This window comes from Podarcis melisellensis, assembly GCF_964234715.1.
Source record: "Podarcis melisellensis genome assembly, chromosome: 1".
Classification (NCBI taxonomy): domain Eukaryota; kingdom Metazoa; phylum Chordata; class Lepidosauria; order Squamata; family Lacertidae; genus Podarcis; species Podarcis melisellensis.
Window position 1 is genome coordinate 86,481,723 of NC_138528.1, and position 13,754 is coordinate 86,495,476.

General features: G+C 42.7%; 1 long non-coding RNA gene across 2 annotated transcripts; it reads right to left on the bottom strand.

The window, feature by feature from the left end:
- Window positions 1-232: 232 nt before the first annotated feature.
- Window positions 233-4,964, bottom strand: LOC309374912. 2 transcript variants are annotated; one of them, XR_014170760.1, is made up of 3 exons: window positions 4,882-4,964; window positions 2,277-2,358; window positions 233-1,284 (listed from the first exon to the last, which is right to left on the bottom strand). It is a non-coding gene; the product is annotated as an uncharacterized lncRNA (long non-coding RNA). The 2 variants fall into 2 exon arrangements; XR_014170761.1 differs by having other exon boundaries at window positions 4,866-4,964.
- Between the last annotated feature and the right edge of the window lie 8,790 nt (window positions 4,965-13,754).

The following is a 13,754-nucleotide window of genomic DNA, read 5'->3' on the forward strand; positions in this document are numbered from 1 at the left end:
GTTTTAAAGAAATAAATATGAGGGAACTTGTTTGACTACATTCTAAGGGGAGACCAGGTAGCCTGAGTCATCTGATGAGTTATGACTCACTCTGCAGATTCCGCTCCCCCTATGAGAATGCTGGTTCAAGTCTGAGTTTAAACGTAATTGGGAGAACTGAAACAAAGAAACAAATTTATGCAATCATATTTCCCGCCCCCCATTCCTAACCTGAGAGGGCTCCACCCTGGAAAACCAGATGAGAGGGTAACGGAAATATTCGTGCAGAGACCATTTGTATGTGACCTCAATATTACATGAAATTGCAGTGGTACCTTGGGTTAAGAACTTAATTCGTTCCGGAGGTCTGTCCTTAACCTGAAACCATTCTTAACCTGAGGTACCACTTTAGCTGATGGGGCCTCCTGCTGCCGCATGATTTCCGTTCTCATCCTGAGATACTACTTCCGGGTTAGAGGAGTTTGTAACCTGAAGTGTCTGTAACCCGAGGTACCACTGTGTTAATACTTTCCAAACAATAAACATGTATCAATTTGCATCTTTAAGTGAAAATATCCCTTTTGATTAGCCTAGTTTAATGTCTCAAATAAAATGGCTTAATAATGTAAAGAGCATGTGCACTGCTGTTGCTAGACTATACCTGATTTGCAGATCTAAGGTTTGCACAGAATGTTAAATTGGATCCATGCAAAAGCCATACAAATAGTGACATACTCACCAGGGAGCTGCATGCCCCATTACTCTGCATCTATGACACACGCTCAGTTATATAGATGTGTGATTATTTTACCTTGGACTTAGCCATTGGCTTCCGGAAAGTAGAGAGACATCCAAAGGGTTGTCCAAAGATTCCTTGTCTCGTTCCGTGAGTTCAGCATGACGCCTTTCAGTCTCCGCAATTCCCCCTGCACTTTTCAAAGGCTAATGGATTTGATTTTGGCAGATATTCAGTGGGCCACATGTTGGGTTTATCTGGATGATGTGATTGTTATTGGGAGAACTTTCCAGGAACATTTAAATTGCCTGGAGGATGTGTTTAACTGGCTTTCAGCAGGCTGGTTTTGAAAGCACAAGGCCATCCAACTGTGACTTGTTATAGTCCCAGGTGCAAGGCCCCAGCCACATCATTTCTTCACAAGGGCGTCTTCCCAGATCCTGCCAAGATCAATACCATTAATAAACACATGGCCCACACCGCCAATGGCGGCAACGGAGACAGGCTTTCGGAAGCTTGCTCTGTGCATCTGAGTTCTGGTTTTGCTTTGGCTGATGCATTTATATGCCCTTGCCAGAAAGAAAGAAAGAAAGAAAGAAAGAAAGAAAGAAAGAAAGAAAGAAAGAAAGAAAGAAAGAAAGAAAGAAAGAAAGAAAGCTAGTCATTCAGGAAAATTTCAGTGTGTTCTACCATACAGCATAAAGTTTCGAATATGGCTTTCTGGGCCAAATTGTGGCAACTGACACAAATTCATTTCATTTGCACCATTCGCCATGGCCTGTGCTTTTGATAACATTTGGAATAGTTTATCAAGAACAAATGGAGAGAAGGAAAATATGGAAGGGCAGTGGGACCCATAACTCAGAGCAGAGCCACACCATACATTGAAAGCACATCCTGTGCACATTTAAAGCACCTGACTTCCCTTGCAAGAACCTTGGGAGCTGTAGTTTTCTTCTCACAGGGCTATGATTCCCAGCATTCTTAACAAACTACCATTCCCAGGATTCAGGGTGGGGTGGAGGAATAAGATACAGTACTTTAAATGTGTGGTCTGATCTGCTCAATGTGCCTAGATGTAGGAAGCTTCAGGTTCAGGCCCTAACATCTCAATTTAAAAGGGTCTCAAGTACCAGAACTGGGGGAAACCGCTAACATAAAATAAAAATAAGAATGACTGTGAAGAAATTTACATCTCAACTGTTCAGCAGTCTCATAGCTATTGTACACATTCTAAAATGCCCTGATGATGGAGAGTCTCTTTGGTTGGCTTGAAATGCATTGGATACTCTTGCTACATTATTCATTAAAAACTTAGGGCTCGCTCATACTTCTCTAGAAACTTCTCTAGTAGTTTTCTGCTTGCACCCTGCTTTTTAGGCACAGGTCTGAGTGGTATTCCCTTTGCCTCACCACTTTCCCCAGAAAAACCTATGATTTAATAGGTTTAACTCAATTGCAGCTTGTTCCAATTCAGAGCTAGTTTTCCCAGAGAAAAGCAGTGGGGCAAATGTTGGTTTACATAAATTGGTTACATATATTGCAAGCATGGGATAAGTACCTCTGTCTTTGACAGCATGGTGGTGCAGCCCTCTTTGCTCCTTACGATACTGTGGGTGCTTGAGAAAATGTAGGCTAATCATCTAAAATGCACATGAAAACATGTATTGAAATGGATGTACTAATTCTTTTCTACAAAGCAGAATTAAGAAGAGGGCTGAATTTTAAGGTTTTCCAGATTTTTATGATGACCTCATTATTTAAATTTAAAAAGATAGGAAATAAGTGCTACTGGCTTTTAATGACTATTTTGCATCAAAATAAAAAAAAATCCTTCCAGTAGCACCGTAGAGACCAACTAAATTTGTTATTGGTATGAGCTTTCGTGTGCAAGGTATCTGCATGCACACAAAAGCTCATACCAATGACAAACTTAGTTGGTCTCTAAGATGATACTGGAAGGATTTTTTTTATTTTGTTTTGACTACGGCTACCTACCTGTATCTTGCATCAGTTCAGCAAGAGAGGTCAACAGGTATAAGCAGACTCCTGTATGCATTTCTGATGAGAATGGGAATGTGTATATGGATCTGAAGCAGTCATGATGCCCAAACTCTTGAATTATGGTATTCTGAATACCAATCTGCCTGGCTCAGAAGCAATACGAACTGAAATTATTCCCTTCAAAGCTCATCTGTGGCTTGGAATGGAGAAGAGATTTTTCACTTGTGCAGATTTTTAATATGGATATTTTTAGTCCAAGTCCTGGACACCAATCACACAGGGATGGGCAACTTGCTGCACCAGGTGTGGGCAAGGGGTGGGTATCCTGAAGTAGCTGAAAACCAAAAATTAAACTGAATCCTCCTTTCCCTTTGGTAGCATGGTTGCAGGTATTGAGAGTGAGGGGACAAAGCCTGAGCTTTCTGAAACCCCTTTATTTTCTGGCATGGCAGCAGAAAGGACTATGCCTGCCAGAGTTCTCCCAGCCATTTAAAACAGAAGAATCCTGTTCCTTACACTGAATTCAACAACTTTGAACTTGGTGCAAGAATCATCCTCTGTTAAGGGGATGTTTTGAGCCCTATAATCAAGGCAGGCCACCCTCTGCAGGGATGGGATTATTTTCTTCTCCAAGAGCAGTGGTTTCAAGCTTATCTCTGCGGTTCTCCTGGGACCATATGGATCCAGCACACTTTCAGAGCCAACAAAGCAATGGTTTTGCATATGCCCTATTATTTCCATGCTGGGTTCTTTTCCTATTCAAGTGTGCCGGGGGGAAATAACATAAATAAAAACCCACATAAATATACCCAAATATACCCAGCGTCCAACTACTATTAAATGTTAAAAGATGTGGGGCTGGGAGAGAATCATTGCAGCCTCATCAGTGGGGTCATTCTGTCCTTTGCAAACCACTTAGAGGTTTTATTTATAGTGAAGCGCTGTACAAATTCTGTTAAACTAATAAAATTAATTCTGAACGTTCAGGCTGTTTCTTCCCTTCTGACCTTTATTCTTTAGAAATCTGTTCTTTAAAGTGGCAGTTCAAGCAAGCCAACTGATTTCATATTGACTCCAAAGGACTTCCTTCCCACTCCTCCCTCCCCCCATGCCCCACGCCACTGGCTTTATAGATATTGACTTCAGATTAAAAAAGACTAGTAGCAAATTATATAGTTCATGCAGTCTGCATGCAGCAGGATTTTCTGGAAAAGCTGGCTCCAGCGAGTCTGGCACTCCGTATCATTAGAAATATTTAAAGCCACTCTTTGGAGCCACGCAGATGGCAATGAACTTATCTGGAACTGCCTTAACTCTGTCGAGGCAGCTGGTGTCTTGAACGCTGCGAGCTCAGACAGTTGTGGCAAAAGGGCCATTGCTTTCGTGATGTTTCCCTTTTCAAATATCAAGCTTTGAGGTTGGCATTTAAAAAGAGAGAGCCTGGGATGTTGCTTCTTTAAATTATATGATTTGGGGATCAATGAGGGTGAACAACAAATGAATCATCTCAGGAACAATTCAAAAAGAAATAAAAAAGAAATCACAAACTGATTTGGGAATGTGGATCAATGAAACATGACAAATTGAGAGAAACCAAAGATAACAGGTTTGCACATCCCTAGGTCTGAGTTATATGAAGGAGTGCAGGCCTAGCCACACATTAATATCACCCTTCTTTGTTTGCTCTGCAGCCTGATCAGCAGAACTGCTGGGGAGAAGGCCTTTTTTGTGGTGGCCCCATGACTATGGAATTCATTGTCTACTGACCTCTGGAAAGCTACCACATACCAGACCTTTAGAAGATCCTTATAGACATATTTATTGTTTCAGGTGATCTGTGCATGAAGAATATTTCCTTCTTTGTATTTCTTTTAGCTAATGATTCAGGGCTGGGTGTGAGCTTTTCAGTAATGTTGCCTTATTAATGCTGTTGATGTTGTAGAGAAACTGTTCTGTTTTGTATGTATATTCCATTAATTTTATTCTATTTTTCATTTTACCATTGTTGAAGCTGTAATTTTATATTGTCATTATGCAAGCCACCATGATAGAGTTGTCTACTGAAAGGCTGTATACACACACACTTAAATAAGTAACTAAATCAGTGTACATATAAATCTAAGCTTAATGGCACAGGTAATCTGACCTGCAACTCTGCTCACCCTTACTGCGGCTGGTCTGAAACAGGCATGGGGAAATTGTATACATGTTGTTGGACCGATGTTGTTGGACAGGCTGAAGCTGAAGCTCCAGGCTGAAGCTGATGGAGACCCACAACATGCATAGGGCCACAGGTTCCTCATCTGCAACCCAAAAAGGAAGGGGTCAGAGAGAGATGATTGCCTGGATCTGGTGCTTTTCTAGGCTGCAGTCCTTTGCAGCCTTCCCTGGAGTAAGTCCCACTAAAAACAGACTTCAAAAACAATTAATTACAGTAATAGGCAATTCAAACATCATGAAAACAAAAGGGTTGTGCAATATGAACAGGTTAAAACAAGGAAACCAGGAAATAAATTGGCTTTTTATATACCTGTCTCAAGGCATTCTGTGCCTCTTTATTGACTCAAGCCATTCAGTCTCACGCCTATGACTACTGTCTTCAGTTAAGCTCCTCTAACAAAACCATACACAAAGCCTCCTTCTCTCTCTCTCTCTCTCTCTCTCTCTCTCTCACACACACACACACACACACACACACCACCTTTCCTAAACTTGCTAATATTCTAAGGAATAACTACTAAGAAATGAATCACAGGATGACCCGGATATGCAGTGATCTCAAATCTACTGCTGGGTTCATATATATTGATGTTTGCAGCCTCTCTCATGGGCAACAACAGCCCAAAGACTTGAACGCATAGCCACAGTTACTTGCACTCCCCAAACCATACCTGTGAAACAACAGCTCTGCCATCAACATTGATCTCATCATGGCATCTCCTGTCATCCAACCCAATTTGTGTTCCTTCCTCTGAACATATAAAGACTTTGCAGAACTTTGCTGTTAGAGGAACTGGACATGGAGGAAGGGGTTAATTTCCTTCATGATCACAAATCATCTGTGTATGAGATGGGCTAATGTGGAACTTATTTCCAAGTTAAACAAGCATAGGCTACAATCTTAAGCATGCTTACTGGTGGAGTAAGCCCCTCTGAACTCAACGGGACTCACTTCTTGAGTAAGTATGCTTAGATCCATGTTGTACATCAGTTTGGGGAGTTGGGAGCCAAACTTGTGTGGTTGTGGGTCTGTTCTTTGTTTGTATTTTACACTTGGAGGCTATTGTCACACTTTTTCTTATAGAATGTTTTTATTTCAGTTTGATTTCTGTTGGAAAGGCCCTGACGCTTCATTTTTATTTTTTTTATGCACACCACATCTAAATGACTATAATACAAACCCAGCTGTCCTTGTTACTTGCGTTAATATAGTTCCATTTTATATGGTGATGGGCTTTGCCTAAGGGCTGGGCTGCACGGCTCCGAATTCCCTGTTTGTCAGCATTTTGCAAGATACGACATTTTCCATGGCAGAGTGTAAGGAATTTCATAAATTTGCTGAATGGATAAAGTAAGTGCGATGCAAAACAGTTCTGGGGACATGACAACAATCTTGCACAGATCTAGTTATGATTGTTATTACAAATAATATTTTATTTCTTGGACACTGGCTATGTGCAAAGGGCCAGGCGCTCTTTTTCGGCCTCACCCCTCACACATTCATTCTGCATGTGGAACGAAAGGACTCCTATTTCTATCTCTTCAAGCCCTTGATTCATATGTAATATGAATAAGTGACCACCATCCTTATAGCAGCATCAAAGCCTATCCTGCATGCAGCTCAGGGATGGGCCAGCCTATTTTACCACCTGAGGCAAAATGGGTAAGTGCTGACCTGTGTCCCTGCTAAAGCCCCACTTACCTAGCTTGTGTGGTGGTGACTTCAGGGTTCCAGCATGATCTTGCAAGAGTCCCATGAGAACCTGCAAGATCCCCCCAAAATTTCACAAGATTCCGTGGGGCTATTGTGCTATCCCACCACAACCCAGAAGCTGCTACCTCTTTGCCTTGCTTCTCCAATGGTGGTGCCCATAGCTGCGACCCCCTGGATTCTGCTGCCTGAGGCAGCTGCCTCAGTCTGCCTCATGAGTGGACCAGCTGCTCTGCTACCAGTACCTCATTTCAAACTTAACAAGTATCCAGCCTGAGGCCTGTGGTTTCTACAAGACTACTTCCTCTGTAAGCTTGGGGAAAGAGACAGCAGGGGAGGCACACAATGGAAGGCTAAAAACAGGGCCATTCCAAATCATACCTGAACTTCAGAGAATTCTGGACTCAAGTAGAGAGGGGTATGGGGGTCCCAACCATCCACCTAAACCTCCAGCACCATCACTGCTAGTGTCACTTCTATGGATGACAAGAAGGCCTCCAACTAGCAAAGGAAAAATGAATTGACCTAAGACTTGGCTAGAGGGGTGGGGAAACAAGCTGCAAAAGCCATATATGTTTTTATTTTATTTTTTTTTTAAAAAATAATTCTTTGTTCTTATACCATAGAAAAATTAAAAAAGAAAAGTAAAACCCTTAGCTCTTTCAAAACCTGGTCAGAATTCGCAACCCGAATGAAGTCATTGAGGCCTAGTTTTCCATCTCCAATATTCTGATGCTTCAACACCATTTTTAAGGAATATTTGACCTCAACCTATCAGGGATCACATATTGAAAGTCATGATGCCACAGTGCCACATAGACAATTAAATTAAAACTAATTATTTGTCCTTATATTACATGGGGGTGGGGGAGGTTGAGACAACTATGCAGCCTTTGCAATAGCAGCATTGCCTGAATTGCTCTGCTGTACCTGGGGTACACCATGATGGCTTTCTTGCAGTGCAGTGTGGGAAAAGAGGGTCCGCTGACCTTGGCAGTAGGATATGCTGCATTATAATGAAAAAGTTTGTGGCCTTCAGAGCTCTGCCCCTTCTGAGATATTCTCTCCAAAAAGAAGTCTCTTTCTGGAGGCATGAAAATGTTCACAAAAGTGAGCTTCCCTCACTTCTTGTCCACATTAGCAGATACTACAAATTATCTCATTAGCAAATGCTTTTTTGCTGGTCTCTAACTGAACTAGAGAAAGCAAAGAAGACTCAGGCTGCTGCAATTCCAAGCACGTTTCATCTGGTTTTGTTTTGTTAAAGTCCAATGAAAGTGGTCATTAACTTGCCCAGATAGTAGAGAATAATTCAGAGTTTTATCTCCCTTCGTTTCAGCTAGATGCTTAGTAAAAAAAGCATTGTGAATTCTTTTTTTTCCCCTTTTTAATAGGTGTAGTTCTTATGCATTCCTTCCTTACTCTGTTGAAAACTTCTGTGGAGCATTTCATGTTAATTCACCTGGATCTTCACAGCTCTGTAGGTGATCTGGGCAGATTTTACATGTGCATTTATGACACTGGAAGTCCAGAATCTTTGTTACACTTCAGTCTTGCCATTGTGCATTCAAGTACACATATGAATAACGTATTTGTAGTAAACCACTTTCAATTCAAGCCTATTGCACATTTATCCAGAAGTAAGTTCAATAATGTATACTCAGGGAAACATACAAAGATAAACTTGCCAAAAGAGGCTGTACCACATATTCACTTTCTTTTCTTTTCTTAAATAACCACAGTTTAATTAAAAAGAACAGCAGTCATACAAGGTCTTAAAAATGTGAACAACATCACACACAGTTTTGCCCCTCTGGTATAGATGGGCTGGCAAAGCAACCCTTATAGACACTTGGTCCTCTTCTATGTCTGAGGCGTAGATCAAAAACCATTCCAGTCCAGCCCTGTCCCTTGCTTGTTGCAGAGACGTTCTGAGCAGAGAAGAGGTGTTCTCTCTCCTGGGCATAGCAGCTTTGTCAGTATCTGAAAGCTGTTATCACATGTCCCATCACCACCCCACCCTTCATAATCTCTCCTCTAGGCTAAAGATGCCTAATTCCTCCAGTATCTCCTCATATGTTTTGCATTCTAACGTGACTGCAATGTGTTATGTTGTACGGAGTCCAGCTCAATGGAGTCACTTGGAAGAAGACAGGGAATACAATGTGTGAGGGTGACGGTGGTCTTGAAAAGGCAGTCCTTCCCTTTAATGAAATGCACACAATGTTCTCAGTCTCTGAAGCATTTGCTGGATGAAATGTAATCCGGAACTCATTTGGGATGTGGTTATGTCATCTCAGAACATGCGGAAATTGCAGCGTGATGCGTCGGGGAATAGTGGTGCTGCGTTAAAATACGAGGGGGTGCCAGGTGAACTGGGAGCCAAATTCAGCGGCTGAAACTCCATGCAGCTCTAACCAATTGTGGCACACGCCTTCTGCTGCCCTTCCTTATATAAAGAGACATGCATCCCACCCAATTTGCCGGTTCCATGTTAACATGTCGAGACTGAACCACATGGTCAAAAATCAGCACATAGCAAAAGCATTGCATGCTCCTCTGATGGTGTGGCTGTATGGGCAGTCTGTCATCATACAATGAGATCCTTCTTTCTTTCTTTTTTTACTCATCACACAGGGTGATAAGTGGTAAAGAAAAATAAGGTTCTGGTAACTTTAAAAGTTGTATATTAGGAGTGGGTGAGGGAGTTTGGGTATCAGTTTTCCCCAGCATGACAAGTTATATCAGCCAAATTCCCCTCATTTGCAGTAGAGATATGGCTGCCCCATGTTTGCTAAGGAAGAGAAATGTTTATTATGACGAACACATTTTGAGTAATGACTCTCTGGGCCCTTCCGGTTGACCTATTTACTGAACATTCATACTGATGTGTTTCCACAAAGCTTTTTGGTACTTAGCCTATGTCCGGTCTTTCCTGAGGATTTGTTCTGATTTGTTTACAGGGTGGTTATTTGAAAATGAGCATTCACTCCGCATTCATCCTGACTGGCTTGTGAAATGTTTATATATCTTTCTGTTACTCATTTGTTCTTTCTACGCTCTTTAATGTATTTCCCTGTCACTTTCCAAACCGCAAAAAGTCTGGTTCTTTTAAAAGTGGATTTGTTGTGCAAAGGCGACAGAACACTTGAATCCACTATCAAATGTGGACGCCTAAGGTTCTGGTAAGTGTATGAATCCCACCTGCAAAATAGTGAGAATTTGGAGGTGCCTGTGACAGGTACCCCCACTGAAGATAGGTGACAGGTGATGTGACCAATATCATGAGTGTGCTACTAGATAAATATCTACTTATTATTGCACAGAAGAGGTCTAGCATTAACTGTGTTGGTAGTGTTTAACAGCAGCAAGGTATTCCATTTCTGTGAGGGCTGCCCGGTGCCCATTCACTCTCCACCCAGAGATTCAAAGTATGTGGTGGCACTTCTGGAACAGAACTGTATATTTATTTAATTACACTCTATGAGGGCTTAATGCTTGATGGACGGCCTGCACTGCAAATGTGCTGGGCCTAATAAACAACAGCTCACCATGGAGACTTCCTCTGTGGTTGATTTCATATTGATGTCCTCCTTCCTCCTCTGCTTTACCTTCTCTTTTGCATCTGGCCACCATACACTTACAGTAACTATGTGGAAAGGCATTTTGTGCGAAGGTGCCTCCACCCCCGCACCGTTAATGCTAACTAAAGCAGCAAAAGAAAGCTGGCCAATTTTGCTGGTATGACTAAAATTGCCAAATTACTTGGGAAGGTAAGTGGTGCTCCTCCTTCGTGCTGTTGATGAGCCGATACAGTTTGTGCCCTTGGTAGCCAATCACATTGCCCACATAATGTTGCACTCCGCCCCAATTTTCCCAGTGATGTGAGAGTCTAGGGTTCAGAATGAGGGACAACAGAGACTGTGGTGTCTTCAGGCTATATGGCTTATTTACACATATATACAACTTGAGCCTACACCCACAGCCTTGGCTACCAGCATAAATCATGCATGGCTCTGACTCTCCCAGGCTTCCTGCCAGCTTCTAACTCACACACAAAACTCTCAACTCTGGCCTTTATCTTTCTAACTACCAGTGAGTTGAGAGAGGGGAGCCCACCCATTTGTCATATGGAACAAAACCACTTCCTTTGTTGCCTTAATGGCCCATACATTGAGGGCCATTATCTCACCAGGAAGCTAGTCTGGCTATTCCAGGAATTGAATAAAGTCACAATTGCAGGGTTTTCCTTTGTAGGAACAACCTAGGAAGCTGCCATGTACTAAGTCAGACCAGTAAATCATCTAGGTCAGTATTTTCTATGCTGACTGGCAACAGCTCTCCAGAGCTTCAGGTAGGGTACATTCCCATTCCTACCTGGCAATGCCGGGAGTTAAACATGTGGCCTTTGCATGCAAAGCAGATGCCCTACTACACAGCTACATCCCTTCCTCTACTGAAATATACAATATTCCCCCTATCTACCAACATTTATAAAGTCTATATGAAATCTCATTCTGTAGGTCCACCAGGCTCACCACTCGCATTTGTACATTTGTCCAAGACAGGGCATTTTTCAGTGGGAACTCACTGGACCTCAGTTCTGGCACCTCTCAGGTGGGTGCCATTACCATTCTAAGATAATAAGGGTGGTATTCATGGTGAGTTCCGGAACCTCTTTTTCTACAAAAATAGCACTGGTTCAAGGAATAGCAGCAACTTATTGCATCCCAGAAGTCAGCTTTAAAAAGCAATGGGCTCATCCCGGGTTGTGAAATTCTCTATTTCTATAGGCCTCTGCAGCGTAGTTGGAAAAAGACCAATGACAGCTTAGCCAAAGCTCTAGGCTTTGATGTGTGCTCAGAGTCTTGGAATTTAAGAGGCAATTGTGTGTTTAATGCCCCACTGTTCCTCAGCTTGGCACGGGGTTCCTCTTGCATTGCTTTTCAGTTCAATTACTTCTACCTTTCTCAAATATGAAATGAAGCAACAAAAAGATTTTTAGGAGCTGGCTTGGCTCTTTCCAAAGGCAGGGCCCTGTTGGCGCTGGGCTTACAGCTGAAGGTGCTGACAAGCTCACAGTTATGCAGGAGTTCAGCTGGTGCCCTGTTCTGTTTGTTACAGTGTGTTCTAATACAGCCCCCGTCCTTTTCACCATCGCAGAAGGGCAGGGGAGAAAGTAAGAGGAAATATTTTTATAGAGGGAAAAGCCCCTCAGGTAGGAGAAAAGGACAAGAGACTTTCTCAGAGAAGCAGCAAGGCAAGTCAGGGAGGAGCAGACCATCTCACAAATGACCAAATTCAGCATGGTGAGACACTCAAAATGGAGACATCGGCTTCTTGTAGTGCTGTAAGTCCATGCAAGCCTTTGAGTTACACATGGCTCTTAAGCATGCAGAAGGGGAAGGTGGATCAACCACAGCTACAGGACGTCTGTACACAGCATCAAAAGTGGGCCAAATTCTGCACCCAGAGTGGTAGCAGAGGGAAGACTCTAGATAATATCAATTTGCATTCATGTTTAAATTTCTGTATATTCTATCCTGCTTTCCTAAAGCTGGGGCTTTAAAGGAAGATAGAATTAATTTGGACGGAAATGTCTGATGCAGCTGGAAGACTGGGAGAGAAGGGAATGAAGTTTGGTTAAGAGGCCAAGTGTGTGCTGCATCTGATGGTGTAAGAGTGGGTCTGCAGGCCCAATGTACTCCCACAGCTCATTTGCAAAACAGCATACAAGACAAGGTTAGCCACAAACCATATCTGCCCTGTGCATGTCTTGCTATTTCTTATGAAATACTCCAGTTTCATACCCCTCAACTGTCCCAGCACTAGGGGGCAGAGAGCAGATGGGGGCGGGGTGGGGCAGGAATCCTGGGGGCGGGGCACCCAGCATGGGCGGGGGGGCAGCCACGATGGCACCCCACTGGGATCGTGCTGCCGGGGGCGATGCGCTCCCCCCCCCCCGCACTCCTCTTCCTCTGCCAGTGCCCATCTTTAGTGGGACATCCCAGAATTACAGAAGCCATTCTGAATTCTGATTGGATCCTGGAACGTAGTGTTTTTTGGTCCAGTGCTCTGGCTCGAGCCAGCTAGCTTGCACTGGAGCACCAAAACAAAAGACCCTTAGTTTTTGGTCTTGCACTCATGCACAAATCAGCTGGCTCCTGTGAAAAATGAGCATCCTGCTTTTGATCAGCAGGATGTTGGAGGGTATGCCATTCCCCCCCCCCCATCAGCTTCAATTCAGACTGAGAGAAAGAATGGTCTAGCTGTGTTTTTAAGCAGCAAAACGTGCCCACAGCCAGGAAGTGTGCTTCCAGATAGAGGCTTAATATTGCAAATGAGACATTCAGGTGTTGCGAAATCGTCATTCACAACAGTTTGTTTTTTTAATTTAACAAAAATTTCACCAGACAGGGTAAATCTGAAATAAATTGAGAAGGGGGGTATATCACCTGGCATTTTAATGCCAGTGATGTTGTCAGGATGCTGTAAAAAAATATTGCATGCATGAGGATAACCAGTTCCATAGTATTAAAAACAAAACAAAACACCTTTCTAGAGGCAGAGAGAATAGCAGCCTTGAGAGTGGGAGAGTGGGCTGTGCACAATTCTGAAATCACTGTTTTCTGGAAGCTCTGCTTGGCACCACCCTCATTTCTTACCTTTCCTAGACACTGTTCCTGCTTCCATGCCATCTTGCTCCCTGCTACGTGCCAGAGGTTATATTTCTCAAACCTTTGATCAAGTTCTTGATATGTTTATTAAAACTGGAGGAGGCCCACTTCACTCCCACACTAAAAGGGTTAACGTATGTTGAACAGATTCTTGGAACAGTAGTTTTGAATTGATACTATTCTTTTCCTTTTAAAAAATAAAATAAAATCATCTGCTAGATTTCTGGGCCAGCGTTTCATTGAGCTTTTTGACTGACTGACTGATTGATTGAGAAAAAGTATTTATACACTGCCATAAAACATTGTGGTGGTGTGCAATGATAAAACATAAAACACAGTTGAAAACAGTTGAAAATAATCATTAAAGTGACTGGCTAATCAGGAGTGTTTTGAACAACTGCAGAGGCCTGTCAGCATATACAAAGTC